Genomic DNA, 10,734 nt, shown 5'->3' on the forward strand with positions numbered 1-10,734 from the left:
TCCTAGCACAGTCCTGCTCATCTTCAGTACTTTCTTTGGTACTACATTTTCCAACTTGCCACGAGAATATATGTGAGTCTGATTATAGCAATGGATTTTGAGAGATTTTTGCTATAGGGTGTATGCTCTCACTGAAGAGACAGAGAGTGATAAAAAGTGAAACTTCACCCCTTGGGTGGGTGACCATGCCACAATCCCTTCTCCTCCGTTCTCCTCTTGGGATTTTGGGCACACACTATGTATAACTGGCCTGAGTTTCAAGCCGCTGGGTGCAGGACTGGAACCGTGGTTGGCCATGTGGGAGTCCAGCAACGTAACATTATGCCATCTGCTGGTCCCCAGCAATACATTATGAAAGGAAGTACTTCTATGACACTTTCTGGCCTGCATCTCAAGACGTTGCCTGTACTTCAGTCAGTAGTTGTTCTTTCCTTTTTATGCTGGTTTAATTGAAATTACTTAGCCCATGTAGATGCTGATGGTGCCTTAGAAAATAGCAGAGCCATGACTTAGAAGGAACCTGATCTGTGAACAGCCACAAGAACAGAGCTGCCCTACCAAACTGGGCCACTCATTTCAACATTGAAATGAAAATGAAATAAACTTTTGTTGTTTGTTAAGCCACTCTATTTTTGTATCTCTTTACTTCAGTAGCCTAGTTTCTTTCTTCTTTTTTTTGAGAGGTTTTTGCTATAGGGCGCAGTACTCGCCAGAGAGACAGAAAACGAGTAATCAGCCCCAGGGAGGATGGCCACAACTCAATCCCTTCTCCTCCATTCTCCTGTCAGGGTCTTGGGCATGCACGCACTCACGCCCATCTGGGTTTAAGCTGCCGGGTCTGGGACTCGAATCACGGTCCACTACATAGAAGTCCAGGACATAGCCATTACGCCATCTGCTGGTTCCCTTTAGCCTAGTTTTATTACAGCTAATACACCTATGTTTTCCTAATGTATGAATATACATTATATTTTTAAAAAAGCCTTTTTTCCAAACTGTGGAAAATATGCATATTTTACTGAACTTGCTTTACTTTTTTTAAAAATTAAAATTTATTTTTTATTTTTTATGTATTCATTCATTTATGCTTTTTTAATTTTACTGGAGGGAGGGAGGGAGGGGGAAAGAAGGAGAGGGAGAGAAAGAGAGAGAAAGAGAAAGTGAGAAAAGCAAGCCTCCAGGTCCAGGACTTGAACCATGGTCAGCCATGTGGGGATGTCCAGCACCTTAACCACCATTCCACCTGCTGGTCCCCATTGCTTTACTTTTTTAATATACTCTGTATATCTTGCCATGTCATCATTATCCACTTTCTTCTTTAAGTATTTTATTTTGGAGTAATATTAGGTTAAAATAAATGTTTCAAAGATAATAGTGAGAGTAGTCATATACCTCTTATCCCGTGTTAGTTCCCCCTATGTTAACACTTCACTGTGGTACATTTATGAGAACTAAGGCACCAGTACTGGTAGACTATGGTTAACTAAGCTCCAGACTTTATTTGGATTTCTCCAGATTGCTCACTAATGTTTTTTTTCTGTTCCTGGATCCAATTAAGGATACCAAATTATATTTACTTGTCATATTTCTCTAGTCTACTCTGGTTTCTTGACAGTTCAGAGTGTTTAGTAGAAAATTCCTCACACTGGGATTATCTGATATTTTCTTCGTAATTAGACTAGGGTTGTAGATTTTTTGGAAAGAATATCATAGAAAATTTAATTTATGTGTACTATAGACACCCATACCTATATATGTGTACACCTAAAAATAAGAAATAAGCCTCTGCTTCATATTTTCTCATCGGTAAAAGTGATGAGAATAGTTATAGGATGAAATGCATAGTCTTTAGATTGTTGCTTGACACATAGTAAGTGCTGAAATATTACCTTTTAAGAATCGTTTTGCTATAGGCCATGTTTGATTACCAGAGAGAGAGACAGAAAGAGAAAAAGGGAAGGTGATGATAAATCAACCCACAGGGATGAAGCCACAATTTCTTCTCCTCCATTCTCCTCTTGGGATTTTGGGCACACATGCGCGCATGTCCCATGTGTTTTGTCGTCTTACATCTACCGGTGTCATAACTTCTACCTTCCTCTTGTAAGAGGTGAATTGTCCCTGACCAGGTCACCCCTACACTTTTTAATTCAATCTGCCTCATTCTCTGTCACGCAGGATTGTGACTCTCTTTTCTGTATCACTTTTCCTCTTTTTTTGCTTGTTCCTATGAGCGTGCATAAATGCTGGGCTATCACCAGTGAGTGATCTCTGTGTTGCTAGATACTTCTTTTTCATCACATTCTCTGATTAAGTATTAGCAAATCATCTATTTATTGCCTGTTTCACTCTTCTGGATATAAGTTCTATCACTATATTGGGTGCTCCTCAGGATTTGTTGAATGAGTCCTTGAATGATGCCGCAAACCTTTTATGTACCTTTCTATGCTCCATTGTCTGCTTGATTGATTTCCCCCACCCTTGGGATAAATTTTCTAAAAGTAGAAGTTTCTGAATCAAAGAGTATGCACACTTTAAGGGTTTTCATTACTTTTATTAAGCCACCTCCTTAACCCAAGTGTCCTGTTGGTCTTTCTCAGATTGCCAGGATCAGATGGTATATGCAAAATTCCACTATAGCTTTGAAATTTTCATACTTTAGTATTCTGCTAGGACTAGACAGTCTAATAGAAGTGGATTCTCAAGTTTTGTGTCCACAGAGTAGTGGAGACTTAGAGTACCATTGAAGCAGTGTGACTGTCTTGAAGAAAAATTGTTAACCATTGTACCGCATCCTGCTGTCCTATCTGAGGAATAGCACATTTGCTAGAGGTCCTTTCCTTCAGATTGCCACCTCAGGCAGAGGTCAAGCACTGTGGTAACAATACTTTTGTTGTATTGGTTGAAATCGAGTAGACACATGCATTTGTGCTCTGATTATCTGGCTGGATTTCTCGTGCTGTACTTAAAGTTGAGTAGTCTGGTTTTACTTACATGTTCCTAGCGTTTTGTAGTCAAAATGTACATAAAACTATTGATAAGAATAAAAATGTTTACACCTGTTTTATAACTGTCTTAGACGATTGCAACTGAATATAAAATTGTTTTCCAAATAACTTAAATATAATGTTATAACAACCGATTTTATTGAGGGATCTTTGAATATTTTTACCTTCATTGAGAGAAATGTTTCTGCTAATGTTAATTAGCTAGTAACTGCTGTTTTCAGTGTGCTTCAATTACACTATGTTGCTTGATTATATGGTATAAAATAAACTTAAGGTTACCCTAGGCTATTAAACTCAGTAGTTGTATACAAGTTTACTTGTTAGGAGTAGATTTTTTACAAATTTGGAAAGAGAGAGGAAGATAAAAGTAGAAAATGAAGATTATAACAAGATATTTTCTATTTTATTATGCTTTCTCAATAAATGAATCTGTTTAATATTTCTGGTTTTGTTATGTGACTGGCAAGTAAAAAGTAAGTTTAATTAACCAATCCAGAATATTTCAGGACCATTGAGGTTTTCAGTTATAGCCATACTACTATACAATCTAATAATTAATAGTGAATGTTTAGTAAGTACCTATAGTGTCAGATGAAAAGCCCTCAGGTCTGGGTTAGTAAAATTCATAATACATCTGTCCTTAAAAAGTTCACAGCTGAATGGGATAATTCAGACAAAATGATGAAATTAACTGTAACTCAGAATTAGTTAATAAGTGAATCTGCTTTGTGTTCTAAGGAACATGATGTTTTAAGAAGTTTTACTATAGTAGTATTGCTACCAGTAGAAATGTCTGCAAACCATTATGTTTAGTCTGCACAAGTCTGTTTTTCAGATAATTGAGAAAAATATTCATAGGTTCTATAATTGTTGTTATTGAAGAGTTAGAAAATATTTATGAAGTTTCAATAAATAAATACAGGGTTCTGGGACCTGCAGTCAGCGTAATGGTTATGTCGCTGGACTCCCATGTAGTTGACCACGGTTCGCATCCTGGACCAGGTGGCTTAAACTCACACTGGGTGCATGTGTGTGCATGCCCAAGATCCCGAGAGGAGAATGGTGGGGAAGGGATTGCGGCATGGCCATCCCGCCTGAGGGATGATTTCTCCTGTCTATTCTGCGGGCGCACCCCGCCCATAAGGGAAAAAAAAAAAACCCCTTAAAAAAAAAAAAAAAAACAACAAACAAACAGGGTTCTAATAAATGAGATTTTAGGCCAACAAAGATATATATTTGAGCATCCATCATATAGACATATTTGGAATATTTAATAAATTGATCTCAGATATTATAAGAGAATGCTCATACACAGCTATTAATATTTTGAGAAGTTTCTATTTATTTAAACTTTAATGTATGTTACTAATAGACAGTAAGTTCTCACACTGTTGTCAAACCATAACCATAAATTGCACTTTGAGATTTTTGGATAGTGGAGAATTTCATTGGTAAATTTTTTCCTGATTCTCTTTGCTTCTTTTTTACCTTTGAATGTGAGTAAAATAAACTACTTACAGTTAAAAATAAAAAATATATGCACACATATTTATATAATTTTCTGTTCATTATCATTTTAACTTAAGCATTACCCTTGGCTTAAATTTCTATTCACATTTCTTTTTTATATCTAAGATGATTTTAATATGTTATATAGCTCAGATTGTAAACCAAAAGAGTCCAAAGTAAGGCAAGCAAGGCATAATGTTACGGCCTCTTACTTGCTATTCTCATTCCTTTCTGGTGGAAGTAGAACTTTTGAAAATAAGAGGTAACACTACTGTGAAGCAAAGTTTAATGTTGTCATTGCAATAATAATTAAATTGCTCATTTTTTCTTTCAAAATTTGTACTTATTTTCAGAAGTCAGGAATTTATCTAGTTTGTACAAGTTCTTGAACATAAAATAATTTTTCTATCTTAGGTTAAAAATATCAAACTGAGAGGAACCAGCAGGTGGTGTGGTGGTTAAGGTACTGGATTCCTACATGCTGACAGCAGTTCAAGTCCTGGACTTGGTAGCTTGTAAATCACATGTGGCGTGTATGCACGTGTGCCCAAAATTCCAGGAGGAGAATTGAGGAAAAGGGATTGTGATGTGGCTGTCTCCCCTGGGGGTGTTTTCTCACTTTTCCTTTTTCTCTCTCTGCTAAGTGTATGAGCCCTATGGCAAAATACCTTCAATAAATAATACAGACACACATGCACACGTAGGCGTGTAAGTATTCTTGAACCAAGAATTACATATAAATACATGATTGAAATACACTTAGGTTTTATAGGCCCATATAAAGACACTTTAAGCTAGCGGATACATTAATCAAGAAGTAATAACAATTTGATTGTGTTAAGTATGTGTATGTCTGCGTCTTTCTTTGTCTTAAGGAAGTAGAGTAAGCCTATCAATATTTCTCTTGCTCATGAAATATTTAAATTTAGATCTTATTTTGCCGGAGCACCAAGGCTTTGATACTGATGTTTATTTATAGTGTTACTTTGTGGAAAGAGGTGAATTGATAAATTAAAATTGTCTTATTTTGCCAGTGCTTACTTCTTTTTTTATTTTTTCTTAATTTTTGCTACAAGGCACATGTGCTCATTGGTGAGAGTCAGAGAGAGAGGGGGAAAGTGAGAACTAACTGCCGAGGGGGAATGGCTATGCCAAGATCCCTTCCCGTCTTGGGATTTTGGGCACACACTCACACATGCTTGATCCCTTCCCCTCTTGGGATTTTGGGCACACACTCACACATGCCTGGCGTGTTTTTTCAAGCCATTGGGTTACAAACTAGAACCGCTCAGTAGGCCATGTGGGATCCAGCCACCTTAACCTCCTGTCACCTGCTGGCCCTGTTCTTTCTTTCTTTCTTTTTTTGATTACCAGAGGACACATGCACCCCAGAGAGAAATGAAAAGGAGAGAAAGAGGGTGAAAGCACTACCTAGTAAGACACGGACATGCCATAATTCCTTCTCCATTTCTCCATCCTGTTAGGATTTTGGAAATGAAGGCACATATGCCTAGTGAGATTTTCAGCTGCTGAGGCTGAGATTTGAACTATAGTCAGCCATGTGAGATCCACTTGGCTTGGCCATTAGGCAACAGATTCCCCTCCCACCCTTTTTTAAGTGCCAGAGGGTGCATGCGCTTATGAAGGAGAGAGAGAGAGAGAGAGAGAGAGAGAGAGAGAATTCTCCAATGGGGCAAGGCTACTCCCTAATCTCTTTCCTTTCATTTCTCTACCCTATCAGGATTTGGGCACACATGCATACCTGCCCCATGTGTTTTTCAAGCCATTGGGACTATGATTTGAACCTCAGTCAACCATGTGGAATTTGGCTTTCTGTGTATAGCGTCTAATTGCTGTGTGATGGGTCCAGCCCTAATTTAGTTTATTCTTGAGGTTAGTTTAGTTCATAGAAAACTGTTTTTATTTAGTCATTAGAAAATAGATAGTTTTTATTTTTGCATAGGCTTCTAATATGCCACTAAACATCTATAATAAATACTATAATAAGTACCTATATTTGTTAATACCTATATTAAGTACTGACAGTTATTTAATGAAATTATTACATACAGTTGAAACTTTATGTATAAAAGGTTTGGATAAATATTAACTTGTTAACTGTAGTTCAGTAATAACTCGAAATAGTTTTTTGTGTCAATATCTAGTATTTTAAAAATAGAAGGGTTAGTGTATTTTGAAATCACTAGAGAATCTGTTGAATTTGGGGAACACCAACAACTTTTTGTAAATTAGTTTTTTTTAAGTTCTTCTTTTCCCTTTTAATGGATATTAATTTCCTGAGGAGCTGACAATTATTTTCTGATTAGTTATGCTAGGATGTGCCTGAAAAATTTAAGCAATCCCAATATACTTGATTTTATTAAATTGATTGACTTTATCAGAAGTCTTTTGCCATTTGCTTATGATTTCCGGATTTCACAGCCAAGAATAATAGTGCTCTTAAATTGGATTTATACTAATTTTTAAGAAACGTATTTGTCCCAAGCAGTAAAAGTGCAGAGATCCATGTCAATATTCAGAATTCATATTTTCCTTGAACAGAAGGTTGTGATAAAATGGTACATGGTGTGTTTTCATTGCCTGTTGAAAGACTTTCATGCAGTTAAAATAAGCATTTTGATGGTGGTTGAATTAAGAGTTTTTGTCAGTCTCTTCTCATCATGGATGATTAGACTAAAACGTCTGCTTGTCTTGACTTGAGATCACCACAGCTTCAGATAACATGCTTTGTGATTGAAGGTCGAAATATTTTGAATTCTAATAGGCTGCCAGATGAATTGCTTGAAATAGACTGTAAAATTTCAAGGCTTCCTTTTCCATCTGCTGTGAAAAGAACCATTGGGAATGGTTGAGCTTGATGATCATAGAATTACTGGATGGTGATTCTAAAACCCTCAAAGGGAAGTTGCTATGGAGATCCAGTTCCAAACTGTGAAATGATTCACCTTTGAAAGGCTGCAGGGTCTGAGAAGCTGAACACATCATTGTTCAGGTGGTCATTGGTTAGGAAATTGCTGGTGCCTGTGTAATCAGCACTCCTGTGGTAGTTAACGATCTAAAAAGGTTTGTTCTGAATGATGTGGGACAACAGCAATGTGCATAAGATGGCTTCTTGCAATCACAGTTTGCTCAGCCTGGTGCTTGTAAAAATACAGCGGACTTAATAGCACAGAAATGAACTGCTTTGCTGGGGAAATCTTTTGAAAACAAATTTTTGCATTGATGAGTTTGACATCTAAAATAAAATGGTTTCTTTTGAAAATAAAGTTTTTGTAGAAACATGCTTTGTTTTCTTTGTCCCTCCCCCCCCCCCCCTTTTTGTGCTTTGTCTAGGTCCAAGGCCTTTATTACCATGATGAAATGTTCAGCCTTTACTATCCTAATACTGTGTCAAGAACCTTCTTGCATAATCACAGGGTCCCCTAAGAAGAAGTTTAGAAACCTCCAAATCATTGAGACTGAGTCTAGGAAAGTTCCCAGATCATTAGGAGTAAAGTGTAATTAATCCCTTTATTCCAAATTGTTTTTATTATAGATGCTTGCGACACATGTATTTTAAATGGATATTTTCCAATTTTTTTCTTCTATTGTTTTTATTAACTTGAATTTTAAAAAATCAGCTTTCATTTTCATCTCTAGAATGCTAAGTCCAGAATAATTTTTGAACTTTGACGGTAAATTGTTGTCAACTCTTGTTCTCCTATATTAAGATTTCAAAATAGGTGAAATTCAACCTTACTTAATTTAGTAAAAGCCTGTAAAGTTGAGCTTCCGCAATAAAGTATGAAGCTTTATCAAAGATAATTTGCATATACCAAGTTTTTCTCTATGCAGTGTTTTCTGCAAATCTTAAGGTATGTAATGTACATATAACAGTATCATACGTTCTTTGGGTACAACCTGATTAATTTGTTGTATGCAGTTATGTATCCACTATTACAATCAAAGTCCACAATGTTTGCATCATCATGAAATGTTTCTTGTATCCTTTTGCACTTGATCCTCTACCCTACCCCTTATCCTCAAGTAACCACTGATGTGTCATTATAGTATTATACGTTTTATAATTTAATACGTCATCTATTAATAGTATGTGTTTGGCATTTATTTACTTACTTATTTACTTATTTATTTTTATCTAGCATAATGGTTTTTAGATTCATCACTGCTGTGTGTATTAATAGTTTGTTTCTTTTTTTTGCTATGTAGATGTTTATAGATTAGATATATCACAATTTGCCTATTTATTCATTAGTTGATGGACATTCAAGTTTCTAGTTTTTACTGTTATGAATATAATATGTACAAGTATTTGTGTGGCTGTACATTTCTATTTCTTTTTGCGAAAAATGTAGAAGTAGGATTTTCAAAGGACATGGTTAAGTGTGCGTTTAGCTTCACCAGAGACTGCATACTGTTTTATTAACTGACTATATCATTTTGATTTCTCACCAGTAATATATGAATTCCAGTTCCTCCATATCCTCTCTAGCACTTTATATTGTCAGTCATTTAAATTTTAGACATTTTAGAGACTATTCATTGTGGCCATAATTTCTACTTTCTAGGTCATTAGTAATGAGCATCTTTTATGTGCTTTCTTGCTATCTGTAAATCTTCTTTCATAAAGTGTCTGTTTAAATCTTTTGCCCATTTTTACTTGGATTGTTTGTCTTATTTGAGCTGAAAGAGTTCTTTATATATTCTAGATACAACAGTTTTGTTAGATACATGTTATGTGAAATTTTATCCCTGTCTCTGGCTTGTCTTTTTGTTTTCTTAATTGTGTCTTTCAAAGAACAGAAGTTTCCCATTAGGGTGCTTATTTCATTCAATTTTTTTCCTCTGATGGTCATTGTTTTTGTGTATCCTGTTTAAGAAACCTTTGTGGAGCTTTTCTTTTACTACACCTGTATCCAGAATATATAAAGAACTCTTTCAGCTCAAATAAGACAAACAATACAAATAAAAACGGGCAAAAGATTTAAACAGACACTTTATGAAAGAAGATTTATAATAATTATTTTTAATAATTTCAGCTCTTACATTTAGGTCTGTCTTCCATTCTAGTTAATTTTGCATGTGGCATGAGATAAGGAGTTTAAGTTCATTTCTTTCACATAGATATGTAGTTTTTAGAATCATTTGTTAGACTGTCTTTTCTCTTATTGAATTGACTCGGCACCTTATACAAAATTAATTGAGCACTTTTGATGATTAAGTGTAGGTCTTTTTCTAAATTTTATTCTGTTCCACTGGTTTGTCTAGTCTTCTGCCGATATCACAATTTCTTGATTTCTTGATTACAGTAGGTCTTGAAATCATATAGTTTGGGTTTTCTGACTGTGTTCTTTTTCAGTATTATTTTAGTTTCTAGGTTCTTTGCATTTCTAAGCAAGAATTTAATTTCTGATTTTTACTGTGAAATAAATCTTTTTCAGAATAAGACATTTAAAATGAATTAAGTCATACAGTTTCTTTAAATCACACAGCCAAAATATAATAGTTTTGGTAAAGTGTATTTGACTTACTTTGTTGGACAAAAAAAGAGAGAGCACGCTTCTTGCTTGGTCATAAATAATTTTGTTACCTTAAGTAAGTCATGGAATTCTCCCTGAACTCAGTTTCATTACTTCTAAATTGAAGAGATGGGAAAGTGTTCACATATCTTCTATCTCTCAAAATCTTAGGATTAGAGGCTTGCTAGTGGAGTAGTGGTTAAGATGACTGGATGCTTCGATGACCGCAGTAAGATATATAGCCCTAGCTAGGTGCTACTTTATAGGATGCCTAAAGTTAGACTTGTGTTCATGGAAATGTATATATCAGCTGTGTTTGCTATGAAAATATTTAGATTAATTAAGATCTTTAGTAATTCAATAAAAAATGGGGGGAAAACAGTATAGAAAATAAACATAGATACCAGAGACAGTGTGGGAAGAGAGTGGGAGATGGCAGAGGGTAAGAGATAGGGAATCAAGGATGGGGGAAAAGAAGCAAAACATATAGGAAACTAGAAATGGAAAATTATTTGTTGACAATAACATGTATGTTGATTTGCTTGATTGAGACAATATACAGTGTACTCCGGATGGAAAAAAAAAAAAAAGATGGCTGGATGAAAAAAAAAAAGATGGCTGGATGCCACATGGCTGACTGCATGGTTCAACAGCTTAGAAAACACACCAGGAGCAAG

General features: G+C 35.4%; 1 protein-coding gene across 2 annotated transcripts in view; it reads left to right on the plus strand.

The window, feature by feature from the left end:
• OLA1 (Obg like ATPase 1) overlaps positions 1-10,734 on the plus strand; it is a 199,199-nt gene that overhangs the window by 69,884 nt on the left and 118,581 nt on the right. The window lies entirely within an intron of this gene.

This window comes from Tupaia chinensis, unplaced genomic scaffold (genome assembly GCF_000334495.1).
Source record: "Tupaia chinensis unplaced genomic scaffold, TupChi_1.0 Scaffold000314_1, whole genome shotgun sequence".
Taxonomy (NCBI): Eukaryota; Metazoa; Chordata; class Mammalia; order Scandentia; family Tupaiidae; genus Tupaia; species Tupaia belangeri.